General features: G+C 37.2%; 1 protein-coding gene across 1 annotated transcript in view; it reads right to left on the bottom strand.

Moving 5' to 3' along the window:
* Nucleotides 1-22116, bottom strand: part of LOC150097870 (ATP-binding cassette sub-family C member 1-like) — a 626276-nt gene that overhangs the window by 198923 nt on the left and 405237 nt on the right. The window lies entirely within an intron of this gene.

The following is a 22116-nucleotide window of genomic DNA, read 5'->3' as shown; positions in this document are numbered from 1 at the left end:
GCATGAAGGAAGACTTGGTTTCAAATCTAGTTGGTGACTAGAGGAAATTTTTCTGTGCATTTTTTTTTTGACTGGTTTCCGAATTAGTTGATCTCTGGAATGGGCAAGCAGGTTTTTCATCCCGTAAACTCAAGAAAATCAACCATAGAACCCATCCTATGTTAGGGACTAAGAGATGGCAGAACTTGTTGAGCAGTCTCTTCACTACGTGCCATTTAATTAGTGACAGCATTGATTCATCCTTAAAAATTATAGTTACTCTGGATATTATTTCCTTATTTACAAATGTACCACTAACAGACATTCTTGATTTAATAATATCTAAATTCCTCCGATATCTTTGAATTACTCGAATTAAATGTATATGCAGGTCACTTTACTTGGTATAGAAGATCTACAAACAGATTAACAGTAAAGCAGTACCTCCCCCATCCCAACACACACTTTAACTAACTTTTGTATGGAAACTTTAAGAACAAAGTACTTACCACAGTTACTTTTAAATCCTTAGGTGAATATACACTGTTGAAGATGTGTTTATCATTTGGCCCAATAGGACACTTTAGATTCTTTTGTAACTTACCTTAATAGCCAACACCCAGAAATGAACTCCACATTAGAAAAAATAATCAAATAAAAACTTGCCTGTTCTTGACATTAGCCACTTGCCTTTTGGATGGTTCACTATCTTTTCTATTTAGAGAAAGTCAACTCACACAGGAAGATAAATATATAAACAATCACATCATCCGACCCAATAGTATGAAATTCTCAAAACACTTGAAAACAGTGACGAGTTATTTGTTCTAATGATGCATCCCTTTCAACAAAACTCAATTATCTTTGCCATACATTCTTGGCCAATGGCTACAACGCTCAGAAAATATATAAAATACTGTATGGCACCTACTTCCCCCTCCACAAACACACAAGAATAAAACACCACTATTATATCAGATAAAAACAAACACACAAGAATAAAACACCATTATTATATATATATCAGACAGTCATCAGAAAAGTATACTAAGAAAATACAAACTTCACATCATATTTAAACAACGATATGTCAAATAAGCAACTCTGATTTATCTCTTAGGGCAAACTGCATCTTCTAGCACATCCTAGAATGTATGAAGTTTCCGGTGACCGTGACTTAGCCTATGGGCAGACAGGAAGATCTTTTAACATCCACCCTAGAAAACATAAGAAATGCAATTGCTGCCATTATTATGGTAAGTCAGGACTGGCAGACCACACTTTGGATACTGCATTCATACAAGATTAGATGGAAGAAAATCAATGTTCTAGATAGAGGTTTTTATAGGTTAGAGAGAGAGAGAGACGATATTTAAAGTCAATAATGTTTATGAAGCATTCTCCAAGCCTTAACATGTATGCCTACATTAATCGGCGAAAAATTTTGGAGACAATAATCTTAAGTTCAACTCCTACACAACTGTAACATTTCTTTCATTCTATAATATTAGAGAGCACCAGATTAGGAACTGTCCATTACAATTTGAATTTTTCCACTAAATCAGTGTTGGATATAAACTCTAAGATGTAGTTTTGCTCTGAGGATAATGTTTAAAATCCAGCGAATAAACATCCTTGCATTATTACTTTTTTTGTTTGTTTGTTTGTTTGGTGTTAAAAAAAAAAAGTGGAGAGTAAACAGAGAGGTGTTTAGTCAATGTCAATATTGAATTTGAAGTCACAGAAAAAAGGAAAAAAAAAAAAAGAAAGAAAGAAAGAAAAAAAAGTAGCCATGTCTACATAATCTTGATGATGATATTAAAAGATCAATGTAAAAAGCATTTAGGCTCAGGTGCTGAATTACCCTCATAATTAGGTTTAATGGAATGCATACAGCACAGAGAAATAATTAAACACAAGTTTAACAGTCCCTATATTTTGTCTCTATCACAGAATAATTTTCATGGATACAATATTAAAATTGTAGTAACATACACAAAACAATAAGTGAAAGAAGCTAGACTAGCAACCTAAAGTCCTATGAGTGCTGTTAGCTAGCCTTAGTTGTAGGGGCAGGAGGCTGAAGAACTAATAACTCCCAAATCTTGGAAAGTTTAACATAACCATATTTATTTAGATTAGATTGGCCTTAAATCTGCAGCTGCTTCTACAAAGTCTTTCAAGTTTGTGTTTGTAACAATGAAGCACAATAGTTTTTCCCATGTGAATTCTGTGTAAGGTATCCAAGGCATAGTCAGAAAGATCTCACTGACCATAATTATGATGACATATATTTCTTGTGTTCTCCTAGGAAGAGGTCGAGAGATCTAAGTTAGACCATAATACAATAAGCTGCAAGAACAAGAACCTTGTAAACACAGAACAGAGAAGGGAGGGAGTGGATCCTAGGAGTTGAGTATTTAGGAGTGGATAACAGTGGCCAGAAGTGAAAAAGGGCAGCCAACTTCAGTTGAGATTTAAAAGCAATGCAGAGATTATATTTCTTTAAAGTTCAGGCTATTTTTTCTGAGGCACCCCAGGAAGAGGGAATATATTTTCTGAGAGTTGTAGCCATTGGCCAAGAATGTATGGCAAAGATAATTGAATTTTGTGTACTTTTTTTGAAAATTAAGCCTTGTTTTTAGATTCAGTTACCCATCACAGTGCAAAAGAAAAACAAAATGTGATAGTAAGCATGAATTCAATGAACAGTAGGAAAATGAGTCTTATTTATAGCAATAGTAACTACTGCTATAAATTCTGCATGTTGGGAGAGAAGCAAGGAGATAGAAGGAGCAACTATTTTGTGAATCTTTTTGGCACTGTAGCCATTGAACAGGCAGATGTGGAGAATAAAGGAGAATTCAGCTGTAAGAGAGGCCTGGTTGGAAAAGAGGTTGGAGGATCTGTTGTCAATGATTTTATTAACACTATATATTGTAGAGAACAGGGATGACTGGAAAGTATGTGCATGCATCCACCTGTGCAGGTGGGGTTGAGAATAGCAGTATCAAGAGCACATTTTTCAAAATGTTCAATAGAAAAACTAGATAGAGGAGAGAGAGTCCAGGAATGTATCCTCTATCTGTTTATATATATACACATGTGTGTAGTGTCCTTCCAAGTGAGGCAACCAGTATTATTATTAATATTACTCTACGACCATATGGAGTCAAAGACTCATCTAGGAGTTCCTTTTATCATATGCAAGCTCATCATACCATGCCTAAAACACATTCAAATTCATTGCAGACACCACACTCTGAGTTAGGCAAGGCATTCCAATTATTCCCAACTCTGCATGTAAAAAACCTGCTTCTCATGCCCTTGTTCACACCCTGCTTATACCGCTTTGCAGGGATTACCGCTTGTTCTCTCCCCCCTCCCCCCCGATCTCCACTGTTTTCTGTAAAAACTCTTCAACATTGATCCTATAACAACCCCTTACTAACTTGTAGGTCTCTATCATATCATCCCTCTTCCTCCTATCCACTAGACCAGGGATGGCCAACCTATGGTGCATATGCCAATAGTGGTAAATTGGATCACAATGATAATAATAATAAAATAAAATAATAAATAATAAAAATAATAATAAATAGGCTAAGTAAGCCTATTTATGCAAAAAGTATTAACCAAAAATCGATTTGTAGAAAAAAAGCTAAAACTTAGTCATTATTTTTTAGCGATTTTATTGTTTTGTGCTGTTTTGCACATTCACTTATTTTATTCTGAGCTACCGAGTGTTAACAACAGTGGTGTGCTGCAGATTTATGCCAATCAGTTTACAACTGATACTCTTGTGCTACAGAGATGTGCTTTGTTTGTCCTTTGTGAACATTGCAACTTTGTACTTTTTTGAAAATTAAGCCTTGTTTTTACATTCAGTTATCCATCACAGTGCAAAAGAAAAACAAAAGGTGATAGCAAGCAGGAATTCAACGAACAGTGGGAAAATGAGTTCTTATTTATAGCAAATCTGTCAGGAAAACCTTTGTGCATTGCTTGTGAAAACACTTTCTCACATAACAAAAGATATTATCTTAATAGACACTATAAAACACAACACTGCACTGAAACAGAAGGAAAACTGAAGCTAGTGATTAGATCTGAGTTACAGAGAGAACATGTGATTAAGAAAAGGAAGAAATCAAAAGAATACATAATATATTTATTATAAAAGAAGCTATGAAAGTTTGGCGATGACAGAAGTGTCCTACAAAATTGTTTTACAGAAGTCTTTCTCTGATGGAGAAGAAATTGTTAAGCCTTGTCTCCAAATATATGCAAGATGTCTTCATGATAAAAATATCGAAAAGAAAGACAAAATTGCTATGTCAAAGCAAATAGTTGCCAGAAAAACTGAAGAACTCTCTCATGATGTATCTGAGCAACTGAAAGCCCTTGTCCGTGCTGCTTTAGCTTTGGACATATCTGCTGACATATGTGATATAATCCAGTTAAGCATGTTTATAAGAGGAATTGAAATCATGCCTAGAAAATGATATCGATGCGTTTAAAGATGAAGATAAAACTCTTTACCTCTCACTTAGAAAGTGTGGATATGAGCCAGTTTCTGCACTTAAAAGGCAGAGTGAAGATGCTGAAGACAATGGCAATTTTACAAAATATATTGAAAAAATCAGGTTATTGCAAGAATCAGTTGAAGGTTGTTTTCATGATTCTGGTAAACCCATTTTCACCTAGTGATCAAAAAATTATGAAGATGCCTAGTAACATACGAGGGTGGTTAATAGGCAGGTTAATTAGAGATGATAGAAAGAAAACAACTGTGTCACTTTTCAACATAATCTCCCTTTACTTCACACTTTTCACATCTTTAAATTAACATTTCTATGTCTTGAAAAAATAGTCTGCACTCTGTCTCCAAAATGGCCTAAAATTGCATCTTTCACATCACTGTCATCTGCAAATTTTCTTCCTCAAAGGTCTTTCTTCAGTTTCAAGAAGAGGTAGTAGTCACTCTGTGCAAGATCTGGGCCATAGGGTGGGTGTTCAATCTCCTGGAAGACACAGTCCTTCACAGAAGTCTTCGCAACAATGGCTGCATGGACTGGAGCATTGTCGTGAAGCAGGCAAACACCATGATTCAGCATTCCTTGTCTCTTCTCCTCTATGGCATTGAACAGTTTGTGCAGGAGTGAAGCATAATATTCTGCAAAATCCTTGCCATGATCTTCTTGTTGGACTGAGTCACCTTGCTTTCCTTGGCAGTGATTCACCTGGTTTGCACTACTCCATGGATTCCCTTTTGGAAAGAGGACCAATGTTTCATCCCTGGTGACAATGGATTCCAGTAATTCTCACTGATTCCCTTGAGAAAGCTCTAAAAACCTGCAGAAATAGGTCACAAGATGCTCCTTCTGAATTGAAGAGAGAAGTTGGGGAACTCACATTGCACTTTTGCAATGTGAAACTTCTCTTGAATGATGAGAAGGATGGTTGCTATAGAAAGCCCAACCTTGCTGAGATTTCTTTGAGCTTTAGCCTTCTGTCATTGAGCAGTTCCATCTGAACAAGAGAGACATTTTCCTCAGTCATCACCTCCAGAGGGCCGACCACCATGAGGATCATTTTTGATGCTCTCTTCCTAGGCAAAACTGTTTAGCCCATTCCTTCATGGTGGAATATGAAGGAGAAGCTTCCCCATAAACACCATCCAATTGCTGTTTGATAGCACTTGGAGAAAGCTCTTCTTTGGTGAAAAACTTGATCACAGCACAGTACTCAATTTTTAACATTTTTTAGTGACTTAGCATGCCACGTGTTAGTCAAACAAGTGCTTCCAACTGAATGACACAGATAGAATGCTCAAATTGGTACATTAAGCTCCTCATAGATGATGCTATCTGTCATGTACAGCGTTTTAAAATTGGTGCAAATTTTGTATGTCAGGCCAGAAACTTCTGAAACCTACCTAGTACAAATAGAACATATTGACTTGACAACAAATTCATTATTGAACATGAAATTTAATGAGCTCTTCTCAGTCCCAAATGCTTCTAATATGATTAATTTCTGGTGATCATTGCCCTCTGAGCATTTTTCAGAATTAAGAAAATTTGCACAGAGTTACAGTGGAACCTCGGTTGTTGAACGCCTCTCATCTCGAACAAATAGGTTCCCGAACATATTTTCCAAGCCAAAAACGCACCGGTTTCTGAACAGAATCTTGGTTCCTGAACAGACAAACCGGCAACCACATGATCCCCGGGCTGAGATGTTCGGCCGGAGAGCATCACTTATGCCGCAACCCCCATCTCAATCTAGACATCTTCTCGAATTTGCACTGTCTTTTCTTGATTTTCTTTGTGTGTGTGTGTTTTTTTTTTTTTTTTTTATAAATTATTATTAAATAAGCCATCATGGGACCGAAGAAAGATAGCGATAGCAGCAAAGCGAAAAAAAAAGTTGTTAGAACCACGATAGAGTGAAAAGAGAAATCTTATCCAAACATGAAAATGATGTTTGTATCTCGGAACTTGCTATGCAGTTTGGTATGGCGATATCAATGATCTATACAATACTCAAAAATAAAGAGGCGATCAAGGGAGCTGATGTTGCAAAAGGAGTTAAAGTTCTTACTAAACAAAGATCTCAGATGATTGAAGAATTGGAAAAATTGTTACTGATTTGGATAAACGAGAAACAGTTAGCTTGGGTAACCAGGCAATTTTTTTATTCAGTGGATCTATAAAGTCTTTGCCCCAAATGTGAGAAAATACCTTCAAGATAAAAATTTGCCATTTAAATTACTTCTTATGATGGACAATGCTCCTGCTCCACTAACTCGTCCTCCAGGCTTGGAGGACGAGTTAGTGGAGGAGTCTGATTTTATCACAGGGAAGTTCCTGCCCCCTAACACAACTCCTCTAATCCAGCGCATGGACCAGCAGGTCATTTTGAACTTTTAAGAAGCTCTACACCAAAGCACTATTCAAAGGTGTTTTGAAGTGACCTCTGACACAGAATTAACACTCAGAGAATTCTGGAAAAATCACTTCAATATCCTCCATTGCTTAATATTCTTGACAAAGCCTGGGCACAAGTGACTTACAGGACCTTAAACTCGGTCTAAAGGAAATTGTCGCCAGACTGTGCAGCACACACAGAGACATTGAGGGCTTTGAGGCTGAGTATGTTGCTGTTGTCGATGATGTTGTGTCTCTGGGTAAAAGCATGATGTGGAGGATCACAGGAATGAGCTAACCACGGAAGAACCGGAACACCTTCAGAAGGAGCAGCAAAAGATGGTGGTTGAAGAAATGTCTTCAGAGACACAGGAAGGAAGGGAAGATTCCTAGTTCTTTGATCAAAGAAATGTGTGTGAAATGAATGGGGTGAGATGCAAAGTTTTGTGGAAAGAGATCATCTTTTTTGTCTATATTTTATCTATTTATTGTGCTTATTCTTTTTATGTAAGATTTTATGCATTTTCATTATTTTTGTATACGATTTTATGCATGAAGTATGTTGTAAAGGTTTAAATAAGCAATCATCTCAGGTTCTGGAATGGATTATTCCATTTTACATTAATACTTATGGGAAAATAGTTTCAGTTTTCAAACAAATCAATTTCAGTTTCCAAACAGCCTTTAGGAGCAAATTATGTTCGACAACCAAGGTTCCACTGTATATCTGTCATTTTGAAATGATGTAAAGATGTGAACAAGCATTTTTGGCTGTTAAATTCGTTGAAAAAAAAAAAACTGAGGCCACGACTGACTGATTCAAATTTGAAGAATTCTCTGCTGCTCTCAGAAATTAATTTAACTACAAACATTAAAAGCTTGGAGAAATCAAAACAAACTGAAAAGTCTCATTGATGTAAATAAAGTAAAATCAAAACAAACTCAAAAGTCTCATTGAGTTTATCTTGTTTTTATATTAAATCAATATATCATGTCTATATTAATAAATTTAGTTTAATCCTTTATCCAAGTGTAAGCAAACAAAGTTTGCACCTGAAAATATCTTCAGGACTGATGTAAGGTGATGCAACACCAGGCAACTCCAAGCAAAGGTGGATCAAGTTTTCATCACTCCTTGTCTCGGTATCTCCCATAATGCAAAGAACATCTCCTTGTGGACATGTATACTGCTATGCATTAAGGGAAATGCCACTACCCAGACCAGTTTCCCTTTGTTTAAGTGCGGGGATACCATTCCAAACACTCGTAAAATCCCCCAGAACACCCAATAATGAGCGACCTGCAGGATCAGAAAGTCAGAAACACTTATTTGCTCTTCTAGAAGGGTAACAGCCATGCCTCAGTTAACTTCACAGGCTACAGCATTGCCATTCATCACTCAAGCTTCCAGCCGGTTTCGACCTTTATTTGAGGTCTCATCAGTGGGAAGCAGACCCAAATGTGGAGATACTAAGGCAGAAGCAATAGGAGAGGTCATATTTACCTATACGAGTTGCCAACAGGTGTACCACCTTATTATTGAATTACTCTGGATTTAGAGAAAGATGTTGGAAGTTTATTTTGCACTTGGTTAGACTATAATAAATTTAGTTTAATCCTTTATCCAAGTGTAAGCAAACAGAGTTTGCACCTGAAAATATCTTCAGGACTGATGTAAGGTGGTGCAACACCAGGCAACTCCAAGAAAAGATGGACCAAGCTCTCATCACTCCTTGTTTCAGTATCTCCCATAATGCAAAGCACATCTCCTTGCAGACATGTATACTGCTATGCATTAAGGGAAGGGCCACTACCCAGACCGGTTTCGACCTTTATTGGGATCTCGACAGTGGGAGGCAGACCCAAACGTGGAGATACGTATAGGTAAATATGACCTCTCCTATTGTTTCTGCCTTGATATATCCACGTTTGGGTCTGCCTCCTACTGACAAGACCTCAATAAAGGTCTGGGTAGTGGCCCTTACCTTAATGCACAGTAGTATACATGTCCGCAAGGAGATGTGCTTTGCATTATGGGAGATACTGAGACAAGGAGTGATGAGAGCTTGGTCCACCTTTGCTTGGAGTTGCCTGGTGTTGCACCACCTTACATCAGTCCTGAAGATATTTTCAGGTGCAAACTTTGTTTGCTTACACTTATATTAAGGATAAAGGATTAAACTAAATTTATTAAAGTCTAACCAAGTGCAAAATAAACTTCCAATATCTATATTAACATTATTACTGGGAGTTTACAAGAGTTGTATGGTGCATCTGAGCTTGTAAGTGAAAAAATTGGTGTATGGAACGTAAAATATTGGCCTCCCCTACACTAGACTCTGTAGATTGCATCTTCTCAACCTGTCCTCATATTCAACATTCCAGAGATCAGAAAATATCTTAGTCAGTTGCCTTCAGACCCTGTCCAACATCTCTTCATCCTTTTGAAAACCTGGTGATCAAATCTGTGCACAGTAGTCCATGTGTGGCCTAATCATAGCCTTATACAATGGAACAAAAATCTCCTTACTTCTATGAGTCATTGTCCTCCACATCATTCCCAGAATTCATTGTGTTGTTCTCACAATTTTGGTGATGTGGCCTCTAAAATTTTAGATCCTTATACACCATCACGTCAGGATCTCTTATTTCCTCCATGTCCAACAATATATCCCCAATCCCCACCAAGAGTAAATTCTACATCCCATCTTTGATTCCCAAATATTAAAACCTTACATTTTGCAACATTGAACTGGCATCCCCACTCCCAAGCCCATTCACTCAATCTATTCAAGTCTTCCTATATATCCACAACATCTGCTCTACTCTTCATAGTCAACTTTGCATCATCTGCAAACAATTGAATATCATCCATCCAAATCTTCGCCAATATCATTAAACACATACAGGTTAAACAGCAATGGCCCTAAAACAGACCTCGAAGGCTCACCACTAGTGACTTTAATCTTCTGGGATATTGCTTCCCCATACACAACCTGTTAATACCTATCAGACAACCAATCTCCAATCCAATGCACTAGTCTAATACCCAACCCCATCCACTCTAGTTTGACTATCAACTTATCATGCGGTAATCTATCAAAAGCCTTTGCAAAATCTAAGTATACTACTGTATACCCCCCTCCTCTGTCTAATGAAGCTATCATCTTATTGTAATAAGCAAGTAAATTACTAAAGCATGATCTCCCTTTAGCAAATCCATGCTGTCCATCAAAGATAATACTATTATTGTCAACCCAATTGTGGATCCTGGTTCTCACCAACCTATCCAACACTAACCACATCTGACACACAGATTAGACTATAATTTAATGCTTGAGTTCTATAGCCTGCAGCACAATCTTTCCCTCCTTTGGAATTCGACCTGGTGCAAGATTCATATTAAAAAATATGCTAAGGCTGATGCCAGCTCCCTGGTACATTCTTTCAAAATACATGGTGATATATTATCAAGTACCACAGTCTTATTAACATCAGCTTTGCTCAATTCCCCATATACCCTCTTGCTCACTTACAGTTGGTCAGCACTTGTTCTTATACTATTTTATCCAATCAATGTCATCTTTCCATAATCATTCTTTTTTTTTTTTTTTTTGCTCACTACATATTGAAAGAACTCCCTAGGATTATTTTTTGCTTCATTAGAACTGCTGCTCATACTTCACTTTTGCTACATTTACCACCAAGTCATCATATTCCTTGCCTGTTCTTTGTAATCCTCATGGAATTGATTATTACCACTCCACTTATGCTGCCTCCATAAGGCCCTCTACATCACATGCTCTTCGTTCATCCATTTCACACCTACATTATTTAATCTTCTAACCCTGGGAATACATTTAGACATTGTTTCTACTAGACAGTTTATGAAAAAGCTGCACTGATCTCCTTTCCAGCTAACTCCTCATTCCATGCTATACCTGCAAGCTATCTCCTGAGTTCCTCATATACCCTTTCTTCAAAGAGATCCTCACACTACTGTTAACCACCAAGTTAATCACTTCATGAACTCTCTCACCAAGTGGAGAGTGATTTGATACCTCATTTATAATTACATCCTCTGATGAGATAATCAAATCCAAGACCCTCAAATCCTCGTTTTCTCTCTGTTACATAACGTCCGAGGTAGTTGTCCCTCAAGAACTCAAGAAACTCATTTTCTTTACTTCCAGTTGCTATTTCATCATCCCAGTCTCTATATTGCATTATTTAAAGTTGTCCACAATGATTTACTTCCAGTTGCTATTTCATCATCCCAGTCAATATTGCATTATTTAAAGTTGTCCATCCTTTTCTTATTTGCTTGGCTAATTTGATTATATATTTCATGGGCACTACCATCCACATTACCAGATCTTCAACAACATCCAACTAAGTATTTCATTCTATTCACCTCTATCTCACACCATACAGCCTCAAAACCACTCGCACTATTTCCCTCTTGCATCTCTATCTTGTATGAACATAACTCTTTCTCTATCATCAAATCACTCCCACTTCATGAAATGTGAGGTGTGCTATATATATTTGTTCGATTATGCAGATAAGCTATGGATATCATGAAATGAGGGTGTGCGAAGGGTGAGCTGAATGAAAACTTGATGAGTGGTAACATATTGGTAACTGAAAGTGTTAGTAGCAAGAATGCCATGAGGAGGATGAGTGCTCATCTGATAGAAAATAGGGACAGTGTAAAAGAGAGGTGAAAAAATGGTAAAAAAGTTTTGCAAAAGCAAACGAACAATCTCGTAAACTTAACAATCAATGGTAAGAAAGATGAAAGTGAAACGAATGTAGCAGAAGTTGAAAAACAGAGTATAATTAAAGGTAAGGTGGTGAGCATTGTTGACTCTGAATGAACAAGCGTGTATGGCTGTCAACAAAATTGAAAGAATGAATGAGGGCAAAAATGTGGCACAATATTTGAAAGTTGAGTTGGTTAAGACGAGGCAAGTGATGAAACGGATACGGAGTGAAGTTAAGAGAATTTGAGATATGTATGGAAGAGTGAAAATAATGAAAACGAATAATATCAGTATGAAAGAGATAACGAAAAAGATCCATGAGTGGCATTATATGGGGATTCAATTATTAGAGATGTGGTGGGCAAGAGGATCCACAAGGTTGGTTTTCCTGGAGGTAAAATGAATAGAGTAATAGGTGTTGGATATGAGAAACTTTGTTCCCACTCAAATAATTTGAGTGGGAACAAAGAACACATCAGGTTGGATATCAAGAGGTTGTTGAGACAGACAAAAGATTCTATTGTGATAGGAAAGGTAATCAACGTGTTGCACAGGTATGACAGTGATCAAATGAGGTGGAGAGTGAAGATTGTGAATGATATATGTTAGCGGAAATGCATGAGGAGAAAGAAGTGCAGTTTGTTAATGTGTGGAATGAGTTTGAAGAATGAACTGAACTGTTTAAGAGTGATGGACTGCATGTAAATGGTTTTAGTGTGAGTCATTTGGAGAGACTGCTGTTGGAAAGTAAAAAAATTAGTGCAGAGAATGAATCTGATCAAGTAAGAAGTGAGGTGAAAGAGCAGGAGTGTAAGAAAGAAGAGACTGAAGTGATGGTTATGAATGAAGGTGTGAGTAGCATGAGCATAGAGAATGAGAGAACAAGTGTGCAAGACAAACAGGGAAATGGGGAGGATCAGGGTGGACAGGGGAACACAGCATGAGAAAGGTTGATGCTCCAAGAAGATGTGAATGCACGTGTAGACAAAAAGGGAATGACCTGGGATCGAGGAAAAACAGTTTGATTTGAAGACGGTTCTAAGATGGATAAGGAGAAAGAGAAATGGCCTGAGATAAGAATGGAGACGTCACATCTAATAAGTGCATTAATTGAGTATGTTCACCTAAGAATTGCTGGAGTAAGTGAAACATGGTTTGATGAGGAGGACATCCTGACAGGAATAGAGATGGAAGGGCCTGATGTGTTTCCTGAAGAAAGGGTGAAAAGGGAGGTGGGGGGGGGGGTGTTACTGATGGTAGAGAAAGAGTTGGGATGTCCATACAAGATAGAGATGTAAGAGGAAAATAGTGCAAGTGGTTTTGAGGCTGTATGAGCACTTCTGGTAATGTGGATGATAGTGACCAGGAAATGTATAACCAAATTAGCCAAGCAAATAAGAAAAGAGTGATCATTGTGGGCAATTTTAAATATGGCAATATTAGACTGGGATGATGAAATAGCAGCTGACTGAAAATGAAATAGCAAATAATTCCATGCAATGGTCTTTAACATCCACCTGGTGGTGAATTTCGAATCCCACTCCAAAGATATCATTTTCATGTGGTGCATAATGTATCCCTACAAAATTTTGCAGCATTTGAATCACTGGATGGTGCTCCACAAGGCCATCAACAGGGATAGTTTAACTTTAATCACCCTGTATGTCCATCATGAAGTGAGAGTAAAGATTTAAATAACTGTTTGGCTATGTAAAGAAGAAGGAATCAGTAGTATGAACTATGGGATGGAGAAAGTTATTATGATTATGAATTTTAGGTGAACCATACATTTTGGCAGTGGGTGGGTGGACTAAAAGGGTGAAGTTTTTTTTTACTACTTCAGGAAGCCAAGATATGACATTTTTAAAGGTTTTTTTTTTTTTTTTTTTTTTTGAGAATTAAAGAGATCATAATCTAGTGATTATAAGCATTGCAGTCTCTGAGCAACACATTCATTTTCTAATTATAATTGATGGCATCGAGGACCACATTAACATTGGTTCTAGTTATTATTATGTTATAGTCTTTGAGTAGTTTACAGCAAGCATAGAGGTGGTTGTTGGAAAGATTTCATTTAGGTGGAAAATGTCTGCAAAAGGATGTTAGCTGTTACATCAAGTGTTATTTTATTAATAATAAGTAAAACAATCATTTCAACATGTGTGTTTTGTGTCCCTAAATTTGTAAATATGAATGTTAGAAAAGGATGTTAGAGACTGATGCTGTTGGAAACTTCATTTCAATGTTTGAATGAAAGATACAGATGCTGTGCTCTATATGCAGAAAAAAGTCGGAAAATGGGACTCGATGATGTGTTACTTCTTAAACATTGTGGATGAGACTAAGCATGTGCAAAAAGCAGTATCATCAAGTCTTTTTGATTAAATGTTCATGATAAATTGAAGAGGCTGAGGGAAAGATTGTCATATTTTTTAATATATTTTAAAAAAATAACCTAATCTAAATAATATCACCATCATCATCAATTTCATGATATGTATACCCTCAAGAGGTGTTCAGGCTATTACGACAGCATTACATGATTAACTTTACATTATTATTAATCTCATATCAACAATTTTCCTCCATATTAGAGTATTACTTGTCAGCACTCCAATATTGCCATATCAAACATTTCGTTCTTCTAAAGCATTTCTGAATGAATCAACCCACCTAGACCTTTGTTGTCATCCTCTGAGTCATTTTCCTAAATACCTCGGCAATAAACACCCGTTTTCCTAATCTTTCATCTCCCATTCCATTTAAGTGACTATACTGCCATAGATTAACCTAAAATTTCATCGCCATAGCCAGCTGGGTTGTCAGAGTGGTTAGCGTATCCGCTCTCCAGCCAAAAATCGGAAGGTCTGAATCCTGCCATAGGCATGGATGTTTGTGATTGTCTGTGAAAATACTAGTGGTGGTGGGCAGTGGATGACTTTGGTGTAGATGATGATGATAGTCGTGGTTCGTTGTAGTTGGTGGATCGAGTGGTAGAGATGGAGAGTTGTCACATAATAATAATAATGATTCTGTCACTGATGCCATTTGTTCAGGCCCTTAATTTTTCAAAGAACTTCTTACATCTGTGGTTTCTAATCTTAGATCAGGTGCTTTATTTTTAACCCAACTCTCCAATCTATAACTTACAACTGATTTGAACAATGCCAGGTGTTTTGGCTAATTTCTCTCTTCCATATAAATTTATTTAAGTGGCTCCTCACCATACCAGCTTTTCTTATTCTGTGGTGTATTTTTTCCAGATTTAACTTGCCATCTTCACTAAAAACTGTGCCTAAATAGCTGAAATATTTTTCTTCTTCTATAGGCTCTCCATTCAAAATGCAGTTGAAGTTTTCCATGTTCTTGCCTATTTTCATAGTTTTAGTCTTTTATTGATTCTCATGTCAAATTTGTTACAGCTGTTATTCAGTTTAGTTAGAGAATCCTGGAAACTTGAACTGGATGTGTTTAGTAGTACAACATTATTTGCATGAAGTAAAGAGCTAAGTTTGATATCTCTAATTCAAATATCTGGTTTAATATCACTTTCTTCCATAATGCGATCCATACAGATGATGACGAGTGGAGATAACATGCATCCTTGTCTCACACCTGATTTTATGCCAAACCATTTTCCTGTATTTCCTTCAATTCTAGCTGCTGACTTACAACTTAAATATAGGCTATGTATCGCCCTTTTTAGAGCTCCCATAGCTCAGTCAGTATAGACAAAGCCCTTTGGCAGGAAAGATCTGTGGACTTGATTCCCATCAATGACTTGAGGAACCTTTATCTGGTTCCTCAAGTCATTGATGGGCATCGAGTCCAGATCTTTCCTACCAAAGGGCTTTGTCTATACTGACTGAGCTATGGGGATGAAAAACCCAAGTTTCTGGGTGGAAAATAAAAAAACCCTACCTCTGTATGAATGAGACTGGCTAATTGAAAGAGAGGTAGGGTTTTTTATTTTCCACCCAGAAACTTGGGTTTTTCATCCCCAAGAACAGGCAAACCAGCCTCGGATTTACAGCCATGAATACTTACGACAATATATAGAAGAGATAGGGTCCTCACCACATGTTGTAATGCCTGTAGTTAACCATAAGTCACATCATGGTAGTCAACCTCCTAGATAGGATATGGCACTTGAATGGGATAGGATTGCCCTGTATATTCCATTTACTCCATATAAATTGTAGTGTTTTGAGAAGCAGTTCTCTAGGCACCTTGTCATATTCGTTTTCCAGATCTACAAAAGTTGAGTACAGATCCTTGTGATACTTTCATGATTTCTCAACGATTTGGCATAAAATGAAAATCTGATCACGACCTCTATTTGGCCTGAAATTCAGCTTACTCTGCCAGTTTCTCTCCCACAATTTTTTTCAGCCTCTTTTCATGTATGCTTGTATAAATCTTACCTGGAACAGAGAAATTCCTCTGTAATTCTCACATTCACCTTTATTCCCCCTTTTTTTTTTTTAAATATAGATGGGTACCATGAGAGTGCTACTCTAATCATCTGGAATTCAACCTTCAAACCAGGTCCTCTGAATTATGCAGTGCAGCTATTGCAAAACTTTTATAATTTCATATTTGAGCATTTCTGGTTGAATAGCATCTATTACAGCAGACTTTCCACATTTCAAGTTTTTAATAGTTTTTTCTACTCCAAGTGTTAACATGTATTCCTACCAGCATTTCTCCTGAAATTTTTTTACTACAGTTCTGTCACTGCTTGTTTCATTTAACAGTCTTTCAAAGTAATTACTCCAAACATCTAGTATATAATTTTCTTCAGTTTTGATGTTATCTTTATCATCTTTGATTCCTTTTACAGTACTCTTTCTTCCATTTTCAACAGCCATCAGAACCCTCTAAATCCCCTGCAATTTGCCAACTTTATGATATTTACCTTCTATATTCAAACCAGTGTTCCATGAGTTTTGTTTAACTACTTTTCCACATCATCATCATCAAATTCCTGATATGTACCAGGAGGTGTAGAGGACAATTATGACAGTACTACATGAAAACGTTACACAATTACTAACTTCTGCAAACAATTTTCCTCCAAATTAATCAGTTATATATCAAGACTCCAACATTATCCGATCTTATATTTCTGTCTTTTAAGGTACTTTTCACTGTATCAATCTATCTACATTTTGGTCTTTCTCTGGGTCTTATTCCTGCCAACCTGATAAAGAACATTGTTTTGTTCTTTCCTCTCCCAATCTATTTATCTATTTAAGAGACCATACCAACTGAGATTAGCTCTACTAAGACATTCCTGAATGCTAACAATAGCAAGTTCTTTCCTAATATCCTCACTTTTTAATTTGATACTGCCATCTGTTCACTCCACTAATCTGTTTCAGAACTCATATCAGATACCTCCAGACTTTGATCAAGTCTACTTTTTTCTAAACCGGCTCTCGGATCCATAAGTTAAAATTGGTTTGAACACTGACTTCTTTCAGCTAATTTAGTGTTCTTACTAATTTCTTTCTTATTCCATATAAATTTATTCAGTTGACTACCTACCATACAAGTTTTATTAAATCTGTTGTCTATTTTCATATTTAATTTATCATATTCACTATATGTTGTGCTTAAATAACTGAAATTTTTTACTTGTTCTACAGGTTCACCATTCAGGATGCAGTCGATGTTTTCAATGTTTCTGCCTAAATTCATTGTATTTGTGATTTTATTGCTGATTTTCATACCAATTTCATTACACCAGTTATTCAATTTAGTCAGGGAATTTTGCAGACTTGTGCTAGATTTATTCAGAAGTATAACATCATCTGTATAAAGTAAAAAAGCTAAGATTAGCATCGCCAATTTCAACATCACATTTAATACCACTTTCCTTCATAATAAAATCCATTCAGATAATGAATAATAGTGGAGATATGTGTGCCCTTGTAACACACCTGATTTAACATCAAACCATCTTCTAGTATGCCTCCAATTCTAACTGCTGACTCATATATGAGTCAGCAGTTAGATAGACTTAAATAGAGACTTTCATATATAGCTTACATTTTTCTCTGTATTCTTTTAGAGCATCCACCAATTTATTTGCTAGGAATTTTCTGTACACTTTCTTCTTTTCCAGGACTGATTTGTTAACTTCTTGTGTCCACCATGGTATTTTTCTTTTTCTATCCTCGAAGCACAATTCACTACATGCCTCACTAGCTGAATCAATCAATGTTTTCTTCTGAGTTAGCCACTCAAACTCTAAGCTGTTTCTTTAAAACTTTTTTACATACCATTCTCTTCAATGTGATATTCAGCTTTATCCTATTAAATCTAATAGGATAAAGCATTCTTGTATCCTGAACCAGAATGAAGATATCACAATCAACAATAACATAGTCAATGAGGCTTTTCTTCTTCTTCTTACAATTATTATTATTATCAACACAAGTCAAGAGACTCATTGTAGGAGGTCCCATTCTCCCATGAATGGGACCTCCTACAGATGTTATTTTAATGACATCTGTTCTCCTTTGCCCATATATATACAAGATGAATTGTAATCCAAGAAATTGATGAAGTCAGAGATTTGGGAATATTGATGGTTAGAGAGTTGAAGTTATAGCACATATTGCAGGAGTGGGCAAATAGCTCATTGGATTATTGGTTTAGTAAAGACACCCTGGTAATTTAAAGATAAGTAGGTTAATATACCTCTTTATAAGGCCTCAATAAGATGCCATCTTGAACTATTGTGCACAGATCTGGTCATGTGGGTGTGGAGGAGCAGATGGAGAGAGAATCCAGTGTTAGTGACTAAGATGATATCAGGTGTATGGAAGTGATCTCATGAAAATAGGTTAAAGATTTGTGGGTTACAGAAATTAGCTGATACATGAAAAATAGGTGATATAATTGAGAATTTACAAATTATATTATTATTATTATTTATTATTTACAAATTATGATTATTAACATCTGGCTTCCAAGGAGTCAGAAACCCACTGTGGGAGATACACACTACCACACAAAGCTCATTCAACTGTGCCTTGAATTCTGTTCTTTTAGAGCATCCACCAATTTATTTGCTAGGAATTTTCTGTATACTTTCTTCTTTTCCAGGACTGGTTCGTTAACTTCTTGTGTCCACCAAGATTTGTGAACACAAGATTTCCCTCTAATAAAATGATTCAATGTGTTTACATTCATAACATACTAAGGCAAAGTATTCCACTCACCAGTCACTCTTCGTGCAAAGAACCTGCCCTCGCTCTGCTTACACCCTCCTTATGCAGTTTCTGGAATGGCCTCTTGTTTGCCCACTCCCATTCTATCAAAACTTTCTTCCATGTTAATGTGATAATGCTGACTAATATGTCTCAAGAAAAACATCATCAGATGCTTTTCTTGAATAGCTTTATGATGGTAAGTGGACGAGACCTCTAGTTGCAGTAGAAAATATGTATTTTGTTGACCATTTTTGTGGCCTTTCATACTGTTAAGAAAAAAACAGGTATAAGAAGTTATCCTGCAGACAATGAATACTAAGTCATTCGGGAATGAGAGGCAGTTGGTTTTATTCCATAAGTATTGATAAATATATATATATTTTTTACGGCACCAGAGGAGTTGGAATTTTCAGTGTAATGCCAGAGGACACAAACAGCCATTTAACTAATGATTACTGCTTTCTCTCTAATAAACACAGCAGGTTGTACTGCAGCCTATTTATTTGAAACATTGGATTAGTGTATCTTAGTTCCTGTTCACATAATTGGATCGCTAGGTGTCGCACGGATTAGATCGTCGGCTTGTCGAGAGCTCCTGAAAAGATCAGTATTATTTTGTGTTAACATTAGATATTTTACCAGAATTTTAAGTAGTATTGTTTGCTTTTTGTTTCTTGGTGTGTCTGTGCAATTTTTGCGTGTTTTCTGTTATTTTAACTATTATTTTTAAGAAAAGATAGCGTACACATGGCACCGATAAAGAAAAAAATGGCGGCCAGGTCGCCATGCTTGCTTAAGAGTTTTGATGTAAAAGAATTTATGCAGTGTGCTGTCTGTGAGATGTATGCCTTGCGAAGAGCGGTAGGAGTCTGGTTAGAAAGTGATAGTGGAGTTAATATGTGTAGAAAGTGTAAAGAGAATGAGGACTTCAAGCGTGTTTCGTGTATCGAGACTGATATCGTTAACGGTAGTCAGAATGCAGAAAATGGCGGTGTACTAGAGAATTGCGTGGTAGTGCCAGATATGTGTGAGAGCGTCGCTGAAAGTGTAAATGAAGGTAGAAACACCGAAGGAATGGATGATTTGATCGATAACGAAAATGGTGTGATAAGTGCGAGTAGCGAAATTGCCCGTTTAAATGGCGCGATACACAGAGCCAAACGACAACTGGAGCGTATGCAAAAATGTGTGTTGAACGTACCGACAAATAACCGGCGGAAGTCTGTGACGGCAAATAATAGAATGTACGTAAACGTCAATAAAATGAAGGAGCGAGTGCTGTATGGGGATTCGCTATTAAGAGGCGTAATAATTGAGAGTTTAACGAAGTCGTACCAGCCGGGTGCGAACATAAAGGACGTCAGCGAATCTATTCGACTGCAAAAACAGAGGGTGAAAGAGATGATAATAGTGGCAGGAACGAATGATTTGAAAGAGGACAAAATGGAAATGATAGAGGATGTGAGGGAGTTGTTTGAGGTAGCAAAAGAGAAGAGTGAGAGAGTTAGGATGGTGAGTATCTTACCGCGGTATGACAGCGAAGTGTTTAGAAGGAGGGCCATAATTGCCAATGACTTTATGCGTGGGTTATGCATGGAGAGTGGTGTGGAATTTGTGGATGTGTGGAATGAGTTCGATGGGCGAAAGGACTTATATAAGATGGATGGGTTACATTTGAATGGAGTTGGTGTACGGAGACTTGAAAGAGTGTTGATGAATGATGTGGAAGTGGATGTACAGACTCAGGGAAACTAGATTTATTAAGAGGGGGGGGAGTAGATATGCAGACTTTAGGGGGGGAAGTTAAGTGTATGAATGAGTATATTATGCCCGGGCGAGTACGACGGACAACAAATCAGAATGGGATAATTAGTATAAGGAATCAAAGTAGGGATGGGACAAATGGGCTTCTGCGATTCATGTACACTAATGCCAGGAGTATTAGGAACAAGAAGGAAGAGTTTTTGGCCATGGTTGGCACTTCCAGGCCACAGGTTGTCGGTATTAGTGAAACATGGCTGACAGAAGATGATAAAGCTAGTGGGATTGAATGCGATGGGTATAGCGTGTTCAGGAGTGACAGGGTGAATAAAAAGGGGGGAGGAGTGTTATTGATGATAGCTGATGAGCTTCAGCCAAGGAGTATAGAAGTTGAACTGCAGGATGGGGAAAAAAGCACATTTGAGGCTGTTTGGTGTGAGATACAATCTAGCAGAACAAAATATACAATTGGGTGCTGCTATAGACCGGGTGATGGAGTGGATGGTGGGAATAGTATGCATAAGCAAATAGAAGAAATGAATGGAAGGAGGGTAATTATTATGGGTGATTTCAATTATGGTAATATTGACTGGAAAGAGGAGAGGGCACATGGGAGGAAGGAATTGGATTTTATGCAGTTATTAAGGGACAACTATCTACGGCAACATGTATTGGAAAATACCAGGGGGCAGAGAGTGCTGGACCTAGTAATTGCAACTGAGAATGTGGCTGTAACGAACATGACCTTGTTGCCACCAATTGGTGAGAGTGACCATAAGGTCATGACTTGGGAGGTGGCTAAAGGAGTCGAATTTACAATTAAGACAGGGTATATGTGGAATTACCGGGCTGGTAAGTATGACAAGCTTAGGTGTGTGCTTGGCTCAATGCCATGGCATGTAAAATTGCAAGGGCTGGATGTTGATGGTGCATGGGAGGTGGTCAAGAACTGTTTGCAGGAGGCAATGGTTGACTGTATACCAAGAGTCCGAATAATAAATCAGGTAGGGGTTAAATGGATGAATAACACTATTAAGCTTGAGCTGCAAAAAAAGAAACAATTGTGGAGGGAATTTAAGGAGAAGGGTGACCATCAGGTGCATGAACAGTATAAAGCTCAGGCCAGGATGGTAACAAGGGTGGTAAGAAAAGCAAAAGCAGATTACGAAAGGAAATTGGCCATGCAGGCTAAAGAGAATCCCAAACAGTTTTTTCAATATGTTGCAAGTAAAAGGAAAAATGCTCATGGTAGAATGATCTTAAAAAATGCTGAGGGTAGGGAGGTAACTGAATCAGTCGATGTTGTGGAATTACTGAGCGAACACTTTGCAAGAGTATATCATCCAGGTGGTGGCTTTGCGGAAATGGAGGAACCAACAGCTTATACTGGAATTGTGATGAATGAGGTAGAGGTAACTAGTCTATTACAGAACCTCAATGTCAATACATCTGTGG

The sequence above is a fragment of the Typopeltis vanoorti genome, chromosome 16, assembly GCF_054136105.1.
Source record: "Typopeltis vanoorti isolate ZY-2024b chromosome 16, IOZ_Tvanoo_1.0, whole genome shotgun sequence".
NCBI classification, from domain to species: domain Eukaryota; kingdom Metazoa; phylum Arthropoda; class Arachnida; order Uropygi; family Thelyphonidae; genus Typopeltis; species Typopeltis vanoorti.
This window is presented reverse-complemented; position numbering and strand designations above follow the sequence as displayed.